At 48.9% G+C, this 14,924-nt stretch overlaps 1 long non-coding RNA gene across 1 annotated transcript in view; it reads left to right on the top strand.

Annotated features, from left to right (window-relative positions):
- Positions 1-14,924, top strand: part of LOC138488294 (uncharacterized) — a 221,358-nt gene that overhangs the window by 52,314 nt on the left and 154,120 nt on the right. The gene's annotated exons all lie outside the window — the stretch shown is intronic.

Here is a 14,924-nt window from a genome sequence, read left to right as displayed (position 1 = left end):
TTTTGTTCTCTTTGGAGTTTGTTTAGGTGGTGGGCTGATTCACCCAGGTAGAGGGAGTTTGCCAGGTCAAGTCTGGACATGACATTGGACATAATTGCCGCCAGTCTATTGGGGTAGGTGAGGTAAGGGAAGATGCGCTTCAGAAACCTAAGGTGGAAGTGACAGGATTTGGATACATTATTGATGCTGTGAAACAGAATTAGGTCTAAGCCCATTGTGAAGCCAAGTTTTTATTTTTTTAAACACGTTTGTTTTAAACCAGCACACACATGACAAGCACATCTGCAGATACCAGACAAAACAATACCTCCAGTTCAACTTATGAGCAATTCCAAGATCTCTCCCTCCTCCCTCTCCTGGATCAGCTTTTGTCAGGGACCGGCTGAGCATAAGATGGCGCCCGTCGCTCGCAATCCGCTTGAAGGGCCCTGGCGACCAGCCACGGTTTGTAGGTTAGCGCTGGGAAGTTCTGGTCATAGTCCAGGAAAGACGCCCAGATGTTCGAGAAGCGATGAAAGAGGCCAGCTTTGGCTGCAGTGATTTTCTCCGCTACCAGAATTTCCTAAAATTCCCAAGGGGCCTTCAGCGGTCTTCCAAGTGTGCGCTACCGTGATCTTTGCGGCGAGCAAAATTTGTGTTAGCAGGGCAGCTCTCCTGACGGTTCTCTGGTAGGTGCCCGCAATTGGGGCTCCCAGGAGGACGGATTCAGTCTCCAGCAGGGATCACCGCCTGAGTGATATCTTTTATTATGGCGATGCATTGGGACCAGAACTCCTTCACCACTGGGCATGTCCACCACATGTGGAAGTAGGACCCTGGGAGTCCACAATGGTGCCAACATAGAGGGTCCAAGGCCCGGTGAAAGTGGTGCAAGCGGAGCGGAGGGTAGTACCATCGTAGGAGCAACTTCTAAGCGCACTCCCGGTTGGTAATACAAAAAGCGGAAGAGTGCATCCTCGACCAAATGTCTACCCAGTTCTGATCCTTTATGGGGCACCTCAGATCTGCCTCCCACTGTGACATATAAGAGGCCCTTGCGGTGAGTGTGTCTACTTGCAGTAACTTATAAAGAGTAGACATTTTCCCTCGTGATGGGAGGTCTTTTACGGTGAGTTCAAGGGGGTAGGGGGCAAGCAGCGCTGCTGATCGGGTCAGCGGATAAGAGCACCAGTGTTGGAGTTGTGAATAGGTGAACCTGTCAGTTTCTGTCAATTAAAAGGCAGTTTTGCATTGCTCAAAGTAGCGCAGCTGTCCCACCTCAAAGAGTTGGCCCAAGGATTCAAGGCCACCCGTAACCCAGTTCCTAAAGTTCAAGGGGCAGGATCTTGGTGAGAAGGCCGGGTTATGAAAAACTGGAGAGGAGGGACCCAGACCCCTCGGGGTGCCCTTATGTTTCAAAGCCCAGTCCCATGTATTCAAGGTATGTTTAGTGGAAGACAGAATTCTCGGCCAAGTATGGCGCAAGGGAGGGGGAATGTACGGGAGGAAGCATGGGGGGGAGAGGTATGCGAGATTACTCTACCCATTTAGGGCGCCCAGAGGCAATGGTCCAAGCCTGGATGTGGGCCAACTCTGCCACTACCTGATATTTCCAGAGGTTGGGTATCCCTAGTCCACCGGGTCTGGAACTGCCCAATATGGACTTCTACGGGATCCGTGATTTTCTACCCTTCCAAATGAATCGGAACATTTTCCTCTGCAGGCGGCGGAGCGGGCCCAGAGAGATTGTGATTGGGAGGGATGAGCACGAGTAGAGGAATCGTGGGAGAAGATTCATTTTGCATGCAGTGATACGGCCAAGAAGGGAGATCTCCTGCGAGAGCCAGCTATTAAGGTCCCACTCCAGTTCCTTGAAAAGCAGGGAGAAGTTCGCAGAGTAGACATCTTCCGGGCGAGCAGGGATCTGGACCCCAAGATAGGGAATGGCCTTTTCATTCCATCGAATCGGGCATAGGGATTCAAGAGATTCCCGCTCCCCCGGCCTTAACCCAATCCCAAGTGCCACTGATTTATGGAAGTTAATAGTAAAGCCTGCTACCCTCCCAAATCTATGAATCTCAGCAAGGGCTGGGCTCAGTGAAGCGGGGATCTCTGTAACAGATAGCAGCACATCATCAGCATAAAGTGCGATCTTGTGCTGGGAGGGGCTCACTTTGAGGCCTTTAATCTGCAGGTTTAGTCTGATTCGTTGTGCCAGGGGCTCCATGGCCAGGGAAAAGAGCAGGGGAGACAGGGGGCTGTTGATTCTAAGAAGGGTTTTTGGGGATTGGTAATTGGCTAACACAAGCTTTTGGAAGATGGGCCCAAAGTGGAAAGATTTGAGGGAAAGTCGCAGAAACGACCAGTCCACTTTGTCAAACGCTTTGGTTGCATCTATGGCCAGCAAAGCAAGCTTCTGTGATTCATGATTCACAACATCTATTAGGTTCAGGACTCTTCAAATATTATCCCCAGTCGACCTGTGCATTATAAATCCTGTTTGGTCTGGGTCTATAATATCGGGAAGGACACCTGCCAAGCGATTTGCTAGAATTTTTTAATATATGTTAGCGTTGAGGTTTAGTAATGAGATTATGTCTATACGAGATATTATCCCTGGGGTCTTTCCCAGGCTTATGGATGAGGACTGTGATTGATTCCTGCATAGAGAGGGGTGATAGTTCCAGTGGTGGCAAAGGAATTGAATCAGGATGTCAAAGGGGCTATAAGTTGGGGGCGGAAGATTTTATAAGAGCATGGTGTGTACCCGTCTGGGCCCGGGGCTCTAGGTTTGAGACTCTTGATAGCTGCATCGACCTCCTTACCTGAGATAGAGGTCTCCAGGCCTTCCCTCACAGAGACCTTGAGGCGAGGAAGAGCGGCACCATGTTGATAGTCCTGCTGTCTTCAAGGTTCCTTGGGGATGCCGACATTATTTCTGAGAGGTGAGCAACCAATAGCCATAGCTTGTCCTGCTCTGCAAATTGGATTCTGCCTTGGGGATCGCGTAGCCCCAGGATAGTGTTCTGTTTCTTTGCCTTGGCGAGTTTGTCAACCAATAGTTTGTTTGCCTTATTGCCTTTGGCATTGTACCCCTGTTTGGTTTTAGCTAGAAGGTGTGCAGTGTCCTCTGCCGCTCTCGCACCGCCTGCAGGGCCCAATGGGATTTCAAGGTCCAACCTTGGCGTTTGCAGACGGCCTCAGCTTCGTGAACCTCGCTCTCCAGGTCTATACGAGTTTGCTGCCTGCATTTGTGAAAGGCTGCTCCCTGGGCGATCAGTTCCCCTAGCACCACAGCTTTCATAGCATCTCACGTGTTACCCGTGGAAGTGTCCTCGTTCAGATTTTCCCTGATGAAATGCTTGATTGTCTTAGCTATGGAGTCTCTTAATGACATATCGTTAAGGACGGGGTCATTTAAGTTCCATCTGCATCGGGGAGGAGGGTCGGGGACATGGGCCCGGAGCGTTAGGGCGACTGGAGCATGAGCAGAAAGCACCCTGGAGCCAATAATGGCGTTGTCAGTGAAGGCCAAATTTTGGGAGGGGGGTCCAGCAGGAGGTCGATCCGGGAGAAAGTTCTATGCACATATGAGTAGAAGGAGTAGTCCCTTTCATTAGGATAGAGCACCATCAATGTGTCCACAACATCTAGGGTCCGAAACAGGGGGAGAAGGCCTGCCGCCAGTTTACAGTCTCTGTGAGCCGGAGGATGTGATCTGTCTTTAAGCGGGTCAGGGACCCCGTTGAAGTCCCCTCCGATGATAGCCTGACCCTCGATGAACGGGAGAAGAACCTCTTCCAAATCACTGTAGAACCCTTACTGATCGTCATTTGGACCATAGACTGAGATGAGGGAGCAAAGCTGTCCGAAAATAAGGCATTTGACCGCCATAAAGAGGCCATCTGGGCAACGCAGAGTCTCCAGAATTTGTGGTCTAAGCCCTCTAGCAAAGAGAATTGCAGAGCCCTCTTTCTTAGAGCCATCGGAGGGCAGGAATTGCAATGGGAAAAATCTGCTGCAAAGGCGGGTAAAGTCCGCTGGAATTAAGTGAGTCTCTTGCAGAAAGACCACAGAGGATTCGCCATCCTGCAAGCACTGCAGCATAGACTTTCTTTTAGGGGGGAGTTCAAACCTCTGACATTGAGCGTGATGAATTTCAATTTCTGGTGCGGAGGGAGTGAGTCCTGGATTTCCGTAGATCCTAGGGGTGGGAGTTGGGTAGAGCAGGGCTCAGTCATTGTCCGGAGGTTTGGTTAAGACGTGGTCATTGTGTGGCCGGGGTGTTAACAATAACCTCCAACGGGAGGGCAGAGCTTTTAACCTCAACCTCCAACGGGGGGGGGTTGAGATTTTAACCTGGGGAGTCAATTTATTTTTATCGGGCAATCCCCTAGCCAACAGGGCTAACACAGGTGGCATGCACCTTGGGGATGGGCTTGGGCCGTACGAGGCCCACAGAGTCGCTCTTGTTGCACCATGTTCCAGTGCCGACTATTCCAATGACAGGACCTCAGATAATCATTTTACATTTTGGTGCCTTTGCACCTTTGACCAGGATGAGCTCCTCAGTTTGGGGGGAGACATGTTTGGTTTGCCCGCAGGGCGATCAGTTGTGGGGTCTTTTGCACCCCCAGGCGAATCAGAGCGTAGGATTGTCACGGCATCATCGAGATGGCTGATCCTACAAAGGGTCCCGTGTTAGGAAAACTGTAGAGCTGTTGGGAACAGCCATCGGTATCAGACTTGGTGGTCTTGGAGGAAAAGCGTCAGAGGCCGAAGGGCCCTCCTCTTCTGCAGCATCAGGAGGGAGAGATCTTGATAAATTTGGAGCGGGGAGCCTTGGAAAGTCAACTCGTCTCGGGAACGCCCTATTGCAGAGATGGCTTCCTTGGTGGTGTAGAAGTGAAACCTTGTTATTACATCTGGAGGGTAGTCCGAGTCTACCCCCGTCTCGGACGCAGCCTGTGGGCACGGTCTAGTATGAGTTGCGACTTCTGCAAGTGCGGGAGTAGCGATTGGAAAAAAATCGCCCATATATTCAGCTAGGTCTTTATCCGTCACTGAAGAGGGAAGCCCACGTATCTGCAAATTGTTGCGGCGGGTCCTGTGTTCGAGGTCCTCCTGTTAAAATTCAAGTACCTCGCTTTTGCTAAGCAGGGCCTGGCTCGAGCGCTGCACTTCCAAAAGAGTTGCAGCCTGTTTCTGGGTCAAGTCCTCGACCTCCCCCAGCCTTTGTTCGGCCTCTGTGACACTCTGGTCCGTCCGTTCTTGCTTAGTGGTAAGCTCTGACATGCACAACCTGAATTCCGCCTTAATGTCTGACATAAAGGCTTAAATGTCAGAGCTCCTGGAAGGTTTAAGGTGTTTAGCCATCACTCCAGGCCTCAGACAGGGGACTCTCATGCAATCTCGGGCATAGAACAGCAGAGGTGAGGGGGACCTAGAGAAGACTGCTGCTAGGGGAGTTAGGGAGAGTTCCGCAAGATCTTGTCCAACACCTTACTAAAGAGAGAGCCCCCAGAAGTGTGATGTTGGTGTTTGGAAAGCGGGTTCATGGGTGAGTCCAGAACATTAATGGGTAGTATGGTCCCTGGCTAGGTCTTCGTGGAATAGGGCACCAAGCAGGAGGGAAATCAGATCTTAGGGCTTGTGAGATGTTGGGAAGATCCTGACACAGGCCTTTCCACTTCTTGTTGAACTCTGTATTGTCATGCACCTGGTTTCGAGATACCAGTAGGCCTACATGTCAGCTGACATATTTCCCAGAGAGGCAGCTTCCCACTTTTACCAGGTGAGGGGGGGCTAAGGCCTCCCCCAGTAGACGCCAGACGGGCCTGTATTTTCAGGCGGTGAATAGGGGTATAGGCCGGGGGTCTCCCCAGGAGGCAGCAGGCAGTCTAGGTGCGGCTGAGGACAGGCTGAAGCAATTGAAGCACGGCAAGGGGGAGGCTGTTGGAGTAGGGGGATGAGCCCCCTGATACGTCGCGCCACTGGTGAGTCTCCCGCCGACTCAAGCCACCATGAAGCAGTGAGGTGAGTCCACCGTCAAAACGAAGTGTGGCGGGGTTACGAGGTGATCTAATGCTGCTCGTTCCTTTGATGGGGCCTGCGAAGGTCCCGGCAGGTGAGTGGAGGCAGGGTTAGGTCGCGGAGGCCGGAGCCTTCCTGTAGGAGAATTCCGATAGGTCTTGGGTGAGTGGGGAGCCACAATCAGAGGAGGCCTGTGCTACAGTTTGCTCCAGAGGAATGGCACTGCAGGTGCCCTCTCCCAGGACCCGGCAGCCGGCGCCAGGCGAGTTGGAATCTCGCGCCACTCACCGCTCGGGGATTCCAGCAATGTGCTCATAATGCCCAGGGTGCACCAGGGACAGCTAGGGCCCCGGAATCTGCTTCAGCTCATCGTGGGGGCCAGTGACGTTCGTAGCGGGGCCCCGCTCTCGCTCTGAGGTTAGTCGGGTCTTCTACTCCAGCAGCGCTGCCAGGGCTGGTCCTCCACTCCATCTGGGGCTGATGCACCGGGGATGACGTGGCGGATCTTCTCTCCTGTTGCGCCGGCGGCCAGCTAGCGATGACAAGGCAACTTCATATGGTGATCATTGATGAGGTGGGGGCCATTTAGGAAGTCAGTGCCCTACTTTAAGTAAATCACCACCGGCGGCATCAGCTACAGACTTCGGATGATGCGCCGAGGTCGCGTCTTCTCGGCCCGTCTGCCATCTTGGATTGACTTGGTGGCCGGAGCCGCAGAGTTCGTCGGCTTCGTTTCAGGGTCCCAACGAGTGTTACAGGCCCGTTTTGTCACTGATAGTAACCTCGGAGTTCCGATTGCAGCCACTGCCTTTTGTGCCTTAAAGGAGCTGCGGGAAAATCATTTACTTATGGAAAGCTGCAGGCTTCATACGGAGGTCAACAAAGGAACTTCCACATCGCTGGCGCTCCTGGCCATGCGCCGATTTACATAAAATAAGATCATCATTAATACGGTTAACACAGAATTAATTTAGATTTCATTTTTGAAGAATCGATGTATGTAGCAAGGCAATGATAAACCAACCTGCTGGCTCACTACATCATTTAAACCATTTCAAATTTGTTTCAAACTTTCAGTTGACCAAATCTGCACCTAAAATAATACTGGCATTAATATCAAGTCATGTTCAATATCAAACCAATTCAAAGAGATGTTTGGAGTACTATCGGGTAGGCAAAGAGGATTTTTTAGAAGAATATTCGCTATTGTGATTATTTTGTTATTTTTAAACTTCTAACAATGGTTGCAAAGCACCATTCCCATGAGTAGATACAAATTTAATGAAGGCAATGTTTGACCTATCCAATATCGCTTCTGCTTTGTCTCTAAGCCTCAAAGACCCGAGTAATTTGCACCCTTTGCACGAACTTGCTCTTCTAGCTGAAGGTCATCGATAAATTAGCCACATCTCAGTTGCAACAACATTTGGACAATGCTCATATCCTCCATCTCAGACAATACGGCTTCGGTGCCCATCACGGAACTGAAAATGCCCTGCTCGAGCTCCAAACACACATGCTGAATCTCATGTGAAAAAGCAAACCTGGTTTGCTCATTCTGTTAGACTTATCAGCCGCGTTTGATTTGGTTGATCACTGACGTTTGCTGGACTGCCTAACCTCTTATGGGGAGTGCTCTAGTGAGGCAGTGGATTGGATTAACTCTTTTCTGAGCAACAGGGGCTCACGTGTATGCTGGAGAGAGGGCTTTTCAAGCCCAGAGCAAATACACTTTGGGGTTCCACAAGGCGCATGCTTGTCCCCGACCTTGTTTAATATATATCTCAGGCCTCTCTGCGACCCCTTTATGGTATCCAGTAATTTTAATGAATAGAGAATGATGAAAAACATTTGTAACAAACCCAAAATATCGTACCACCTGAAAGTACTAAGGCATGCCAAACCATTTCCCTCTCAGAAAAACGTGCCTTCTTACTCAGGGCAATTATTATGCCACATATTGACTACTATAACGCTCTCCTGATTGGAGAAAGTAACAATAGTCTTAAGAGACTCCAAACACTACAACAAAATTACGCTGTTCGCTTTGTTTTTGATATTCCAAGGAGAGAACATATTACGCAGGCTGGAAAGGGACTGCACTAGGTGAGTGTGGCGGCAAGAGTGCGCTTTAAGGCACTCTTGGTGGCCCACAGGGGTGTCTTTGGCAATGCCCCTGTCTTTCTAAAGGACGAAATAAAACTCTGCACTCCTCAGCGCCATCTTCGTTCTGCTTCATGCAGCTTTTTGTTCATTTCCAGATCTACAGGAGGTAGAGGTCTGGGACATTCTTTTATCGACCTACCCACTCTAGACTGGAACGTGCTATCATTGGAATTACGCCTGGCAACGTGCTACCAAACATTTAGGAAACAACTGAAAACTCTATTATTTGAATAACTTCCCCCAGACTTGTCAGAATTGCATCAGCCTGTACTAAATCTTTTTCCTGATTGTGCCATCTTTTCTCCTTTTTGGTCAGTGTGTATGTGTAGCGCTCTGATGATGCCTGTGGGCTTTCCACACTTAATAAACAAATAAAATAAATAAATAAATAGACCTTGAGCATTTGCTTTTAAATTTTAAGCACAAATACTCATCTTCTGGCACCTGCTCAAGTGTTGTTTGTCCGATGTTATGGATAACGTTGCAGTCTCTTTCTCAGGTGCATGGAAAACCACGGTCTTTGTTTTTGTCATATTTATTTATAAGCAATGGCAAAGCTTATTGAACAAACTATACTGTTTATTCAAGCCCTTTGGTGTCATATAAATTAAACCGCATCATCCACAAATAAAACCAGTGACAACCTGTTGGTACCTAATATAGGGGCATCAACATTTGCAGAATCTAAGATGTCAAACACTGGACTTATAAATGAACAAAACAGGGTCAGCGCAGGGACACACCCCTGACAGACTCTTTGGAGAGGAAAGGAGTCAGTCAGGGCTCCAGCAGGAGACCTTCTGACCGCAGCTACATTATTGCTATACAAGGACATAATGGCTTTGACTAGGGGAATTGAAATGCCTAAAGTCACCAGTGTCCCAAGAGACCACTACGAGGGACACCATCAAAGGCTGCTTTTAGGCCCACGTAGCAGACACATAGATTAATTTTCCTTAGGATCACATCCTTTAATAAAATCCAATAAAATGTAAAACACTGGTCAATCGTGCTGTGACATCGTTGAAAGCCATCCAACCGGTGATCGATAGCATTGTTTTATTCAATCCAGGTTAATAAATAACCCAACAGTACCTTAGCATGAATTTTACCTTCTGAATCAAGTAAGGAAATAGGTTGATAGTTTTTTACATCAATATCATGATATTACCACATCAGAGTATGCCGGTGCAGTAACATGCCGGCAAACAGAATTACCAGCACGTTAACACTGCACCAGCATGCTCCTAATGAGTGCCATGTTGTCTTAATAATACTTACCTTCAAGGGTATACAGACTTTGCTATTCTGGTTATAAAAGATCAAAGAGGAAGATCAAGTAGGGGCATGACAATCTGGGTGAAGGTTTTTCTTGATGCTGCAATATCTGTCTATACTACGGGCTCAATTATGATTAAGCTAAATCTCCTTTAAATTGGAACCAATCATTGAGCCCCTTTAAAACTCCTTTTGAAGGTGTAAATAATGATAAGAGTGAAGTGAGTAAAGTTAAAGACAATATTCAAAATAAATGAAGTAATCTGAAAATTGGGGACTTGAAGTCTCACAATGCCCATAGTACTGGGATGAGGATGAGAGATTCAGAAGCACCAGATTGTAAGGTGCAGTCTAGTGGTTCTAATGGCCCACACCTGAGCAGGACTTTTGAGTAGATAAGACCCCCTCAGGTGCAGACCACTAGAAGTAGGAGGTGGAGTAAGTATATGTTATTTGGGTTCAATTGTGAATGAGAGAGTGTAAGTTGGTTGGGTGCACATGTCAATGTCGGGCTCTGAACTTAGGATCTGTTCCTCAACTGAGCTGCTTGCGACTTCCACTGGCGGCTTTTTCTTTCCTCAGTGTTTGGGTTCTTGTTTCTTTTTATGTAGGTAGGGTATACCGCAGGACGACTCCACAATGGCCTGCAGGAGAACCAGAAGACCAGTGACCCCGGTCCTGCAATAGCCAAAGAGGGGAAAAAAGCTGTAAACGGCACAAACAAAACCATGAAAGACGTCTCCGTCTAACTGAAGCAGCAGGTAACTCAGTTTCCGGGACTGGCGCAAGAATGTGTGGCATTTGTAAGGAGAGTCGAAGTCCACCGGGTGAGAAAAGGAGAGTCCGTACCTCGAGAGGCGGTGAGTGCACAGATGAAGACAACAGCTGGGCTGAGCAGTCTGGACTGGAAACCGCAGCTAGGAGAGTAGCACAGCAGAACTCAGGTAACGGCTGAGTATCGGGAAGTGGGATAGCAAGAAAAAGGCAGAGAGAGGAGAGAGAGAGAGAAAGAGAGAGAAAGAGAGAGAGAGAGAGAGAGAGACCAGGGACCCGGGAAGTACACAGAGAGCACAGAGAAAAGGAAAGCAGGCTTACCTAGGCCAAGGGAGAAAACGAAGCGTTGTGCAACAAAGGAGAACAATGACACCGTTGCAATGCAGCGGTCACGGGTAGGAGGTGGACTAAATGCTCCTGGCGGCGGCCATGTTGACAACAACTAGACCGCGGGGAATTGTGGATAAAACGTGATGGAACGTTCTAATGGCGGACCCTTCTCCATCTGTCCCAGATGCGCCAAGAGAACGGGCGCATGACAGTATGCCCCCTTTAACCCCTGGGGAGTCTGGGCTTGCCCGGGTGGGCTCGATAAAATCTACGCACCAGTATCGGAGCTCGAACAAAGGAACTGGGCTCTCAAGAATCTTCGAAGTGGGGTAACCCTTCCATGATACCAAGTACTCCATACGTACGCTCCGGTAGCGAGAATCCCTTATGTGTGACACCTCATATTCTTCCTCACTAGAAGAGGTCTGTGACTTCGTACCATGGATGGGTGTGGTAGTGACATGACCATCCGCAGGACGTATGATAATGAAAGACTGGATGGACACGACCTAGACTCCTAGGGAGCTTCAAACGGAAAGCAATTGGATTGATCTGGGAAATTATTTCATAGGGCCCCAAGTAGCGTGGAGACAATTTGGAGGGGAGCACCCATCCTGGCAGATATTTGGTGGATAGCCAAACCTTAGATTTGACTACCAAGTAGAAATCCATAGAGTGTTTTCGATCTGCTTATTTCTTATATGCCTGTTGTGCTTCTGCGTGAGATAACTTGGCAGTTTTGTGGGCCTCAGTGATCTCTCGAAATGTATCTTCGATAGAGGGTATGTTAGAACTGGGTACTGCCACAGGAAGGATACCTCTGGGATGCAGTCCATAGGTACAGTAGAAAGGGCTAAGGCCCAAAGCCAAGTGTACTGTATTGTTGTGCGAAAATGCTGATGTGTGAAGCAAAGGCACCCAGTTGTCTTGAAGATTATTGATAAAGCATCTCAAGTACTGCTTCAGGGTTCCATTCAGCCACTCGGTTTGGCCGTCGGTCTGTGGATGGAACCCTGAAGACAGGGCCCTTTTGATACCGAGTTTGTTACACAAAGCCTTCCAGAACCTGGAGGTATACTGACTTCCTCGGTCCGAAATAATCTTCTTAGCTAGTCCGAGTAGGCAGAAGATGTCTCAGATGAACACCTTGGTCATGTTCGAGGCTGAAGGGATTCCAGGGAAGGGTGAGAAATGGGCTAGTTTAGTGAACGAGTCAATTGTTACCATGATGCATGTGCAGCCTTGTGAAAGAGGAAGATCCACAATAAAGTCAGTGGAGATTTGACTCCATGGAAAGGCCGGCAGAGGAGTTTGCTTGAGTAATCCAATGGGTTTCTGGGTGCAATGCTTAGACTTGGCGCACTTAGCGCATGTCTTGATGTACTCCTCAACATCTGCCCTCATTCCTGGCCGAAAGAAAGAATGTTTGATGAGGTCATCTGTCCCTCTTCTTCCCCTGTGGCCAGCGGTCCTATGGTCGTGACACCAGACCTTGTTACGAAGCTCCTCTTGGGGTACGTACAGCTTCCTGTTGATGAACAGGTGACCATCTCTTTCCTCGACACTGGCCAAAGGCTTGGATGGCCACGAGACGTGATCACGGTTCATGGCTGCCTTAACCTGCTGTAGGAAGGAATTGACCACTGAAATGAACTTCTTCCCAGCGAACAACCCCTCAGTAAGACCTTCAGAAGGATGTTCAAAGGAACACCTGCGTGAAAGGGCATCTGCGATAACATTCTGACTTCCCGGTATGTAGGTGATCTTGAAGTCGTACTGCGCAAAGAAATGCGCCCAACAGGCTTTCCGGGAGTTGACGCATTCTGTGTTTTGTAGGACTTTGAGGTTTTTATGATCGGTTCTGATGATAAACGGCTGGGTACCACCTTGGAGAAGATGCCTCCATTCCTCGAATGCTATTTTCTTGGCCAGCAGTTCTTGCTCAATGACGGAATAATTGCTCTGGCTGGCTGAGAGGGTCTTAGAGAGGTAAGCCACAGGATGTTCGGTTCCTTCATTGTCTAGGAGGAGTACTGCTCCAACTGCATTGGCGGAGGCATCGGGCCCCTACTATGAAGTCTTTAGATTGATCCGGCTGACGTAGAATAGGAGCAGTGCTAAACTTCTCCTTAAGGATCCGAAAGGCCGTCCCTGCTTCTTCTGTCCACCGAAAGGGGTTATTGGATTTCTTAAGTAAGCCTGTGATGGGGAGAACGGTGTGGGAGAAGTTGGCTATGAATTTGCGGTAGAAATTCAACAAACCCAAGAACCTCTGTACATCTCTGATGGAAGCAGGAGAGGGCCAACTGAGAATGGCAGATACCTTCTTAGTGTCCATCATGATCCCCTCCCTTGACATGATGAAGCCCAGATATGTAACAGACGAGACTCGAAACTGGCATTTGCCAGGTTTAACCAAGTGATGATTGGCTTGCAAACGCTGAAGAACTTTGCAGAGGTGTTCAGTGTGTCCCTGGGCAGAAGGTGAAAAACCCAATATGTCATCCAAGTAAATTATCACAGAGTGGAACAAGAGATCAGAGAATGTGCAGTCCATAAATCATTGGAATACTGCCGTGGTGTTCCCCAAACCAAAGGGCATAAACCTATACTTGAAATGCTCATATAGAGTCCTAAAGGCGGTCTTCCATTCATCCCCTCTGTGGATGCGAAGCAGATGATAAGCATTCCTGAGATTAAACTTAGAGATCACTGTGGCTCCCTGCATGGCTTCTATGATATCTGAGATCAAGGGCATTGGGTACCTGTCTCTGACGGTGACCCGATTCAGATCCCTGTAGCCGATACAGGGTCTGAGTTCCCTGGAGTACCGCTTGGCAATGAAGAATAAAGAAGCCCTGGCAGGAGGTCTGGAAGGCTGGATTAGGCCGTTTTTGAGATTGGCGTCCAAGTAGTCGCATAACACCTCCTTCTCCAGGAGAGACGAGAACATGCGCCCAAAGGGTACTAAAGTATCAGGCATCAGGTCGATCGCACAGTCTTCGGGTCGGTGGGGTGGTAGATCGTGAACCGCTTTGTCCACGAAAAACACTGTCAAATTCCTTGATCTCAGCTGGGATGCAGTGGACCGGGCGTGTCTTGGAATCATCGAGAGAAAGAACAACTTTGCATAAACAGTCCTGCTTACAGTATGGTGAATCGAAACTAAGGATGTTCCTTGACCAGTCGATCGACAGGTTGTGTTTTCTTAACCATGCAATTCCCCAAATTACCAGAAAATGAGCTGCTCTTATTATGTCGAAAGACATTTCTTCTGTATGCTCTTGTATCTTGACCTGTAAGCTTCCATCAAATGGGTGATGGGTCCTGAGCTGAGAGGGGAACTGTCCACCCCTTCCACCTTCTTTTCATCCTCGTTGGGCACTCGATGTATGCCAACCGTGTTGGCCCACAAAGTATCCACAAAATGTCCAGCCGCCCCACAGTCTATGAGAGCTCGTGTGTCAACAGACTTGTTTCTCCAAGACAAATGAAGAGAAACCACCATGAGGCGTGAATCCTCAGAGACACGGGAGGGGGCGATAGCCAGAGTAACATAGGGACTTTCAGCCACACCTCAGAACTTTGTCCCTCCTAGGTCCGAGGTCGCCTGTTTCCTGAGCACCTAGGAGGAACCTCAGGGTAATTAAGGAGCAAGTGGGTGGAAGCCCCACAATACATGCAAAGTCCTGAGTCTCTTCGGCGTTTCCTTTCTTCAAGAGTGAGCGGGGCTTTGATGGTGTCAATTTGCATCGGTTGGTCCTTAATCGTGGGAGTAGTCAATGATGGGGCCATCGTAGGGGTAGATGTAGGCCAGCTGGTTCCTCGACTCTTTCTTCTCTCATTCTTGCTTTCTCCCAAATGGAATTAGATCTGGAGGATGGTCGATAATAACTCAGAAAAGGAGGAAGGGTGAGGTATCCTGGCTAGCTCGTCTTTCAGTTCCTCCTTAAGACCTCGGCTGAAAATCGCAAACTGGGCTTGTTCTGGCCACCCCGCTTCGGTGGCAAGGGGTTTCAAAAGAGTGATGTAGGACTATTGATCCATCTTTCCTGCTGTACATCAAGCAATTCTTTGCAGGCGGCGAAGGTGACTTCTGGATGTTTGAAGGTCTGTTTAAGTAATTAAATAACGGTTCCAAAGTCACGTAACACAGGATTGTTGTTGGTCGGCAAAGGGGTGGCCCATGCCAGGGTGTTACCGGCCATATTAGAGACCATAAAGCCCACTCGGCCTAGGTCTGAGCCATAAGTGGTGGCTCAAAAGGCAAAATGCACCATGCAAGACTCGATGAATTGTTAAAGGCGTTTCGGGGAGCCATCGTACTTCCCTGAGGAAAGAGCCATGGGGGAAGGGGGAAGATC

Source organism: Ambystoma mexicanum, chromosome 9, assembly GCF_040938575.1.
Source record: "Ambystoma mexicanum isolate Mex_15411 chromosome 9, UKY_AmexF1_1, whole genome shotgun sequence".
Lineage (NCBI taxonomy): Eukaryota > Metazoa > Chordata > Amphibia > Caudata > Ambystomatidae > Ambystoma > Ambystoma mexicanum.
The sequence above is the reverse complement of the archived record's forward strand: the minus strand, read 5'-3'. Positions and strand labels throughout refer to the sequence as shown.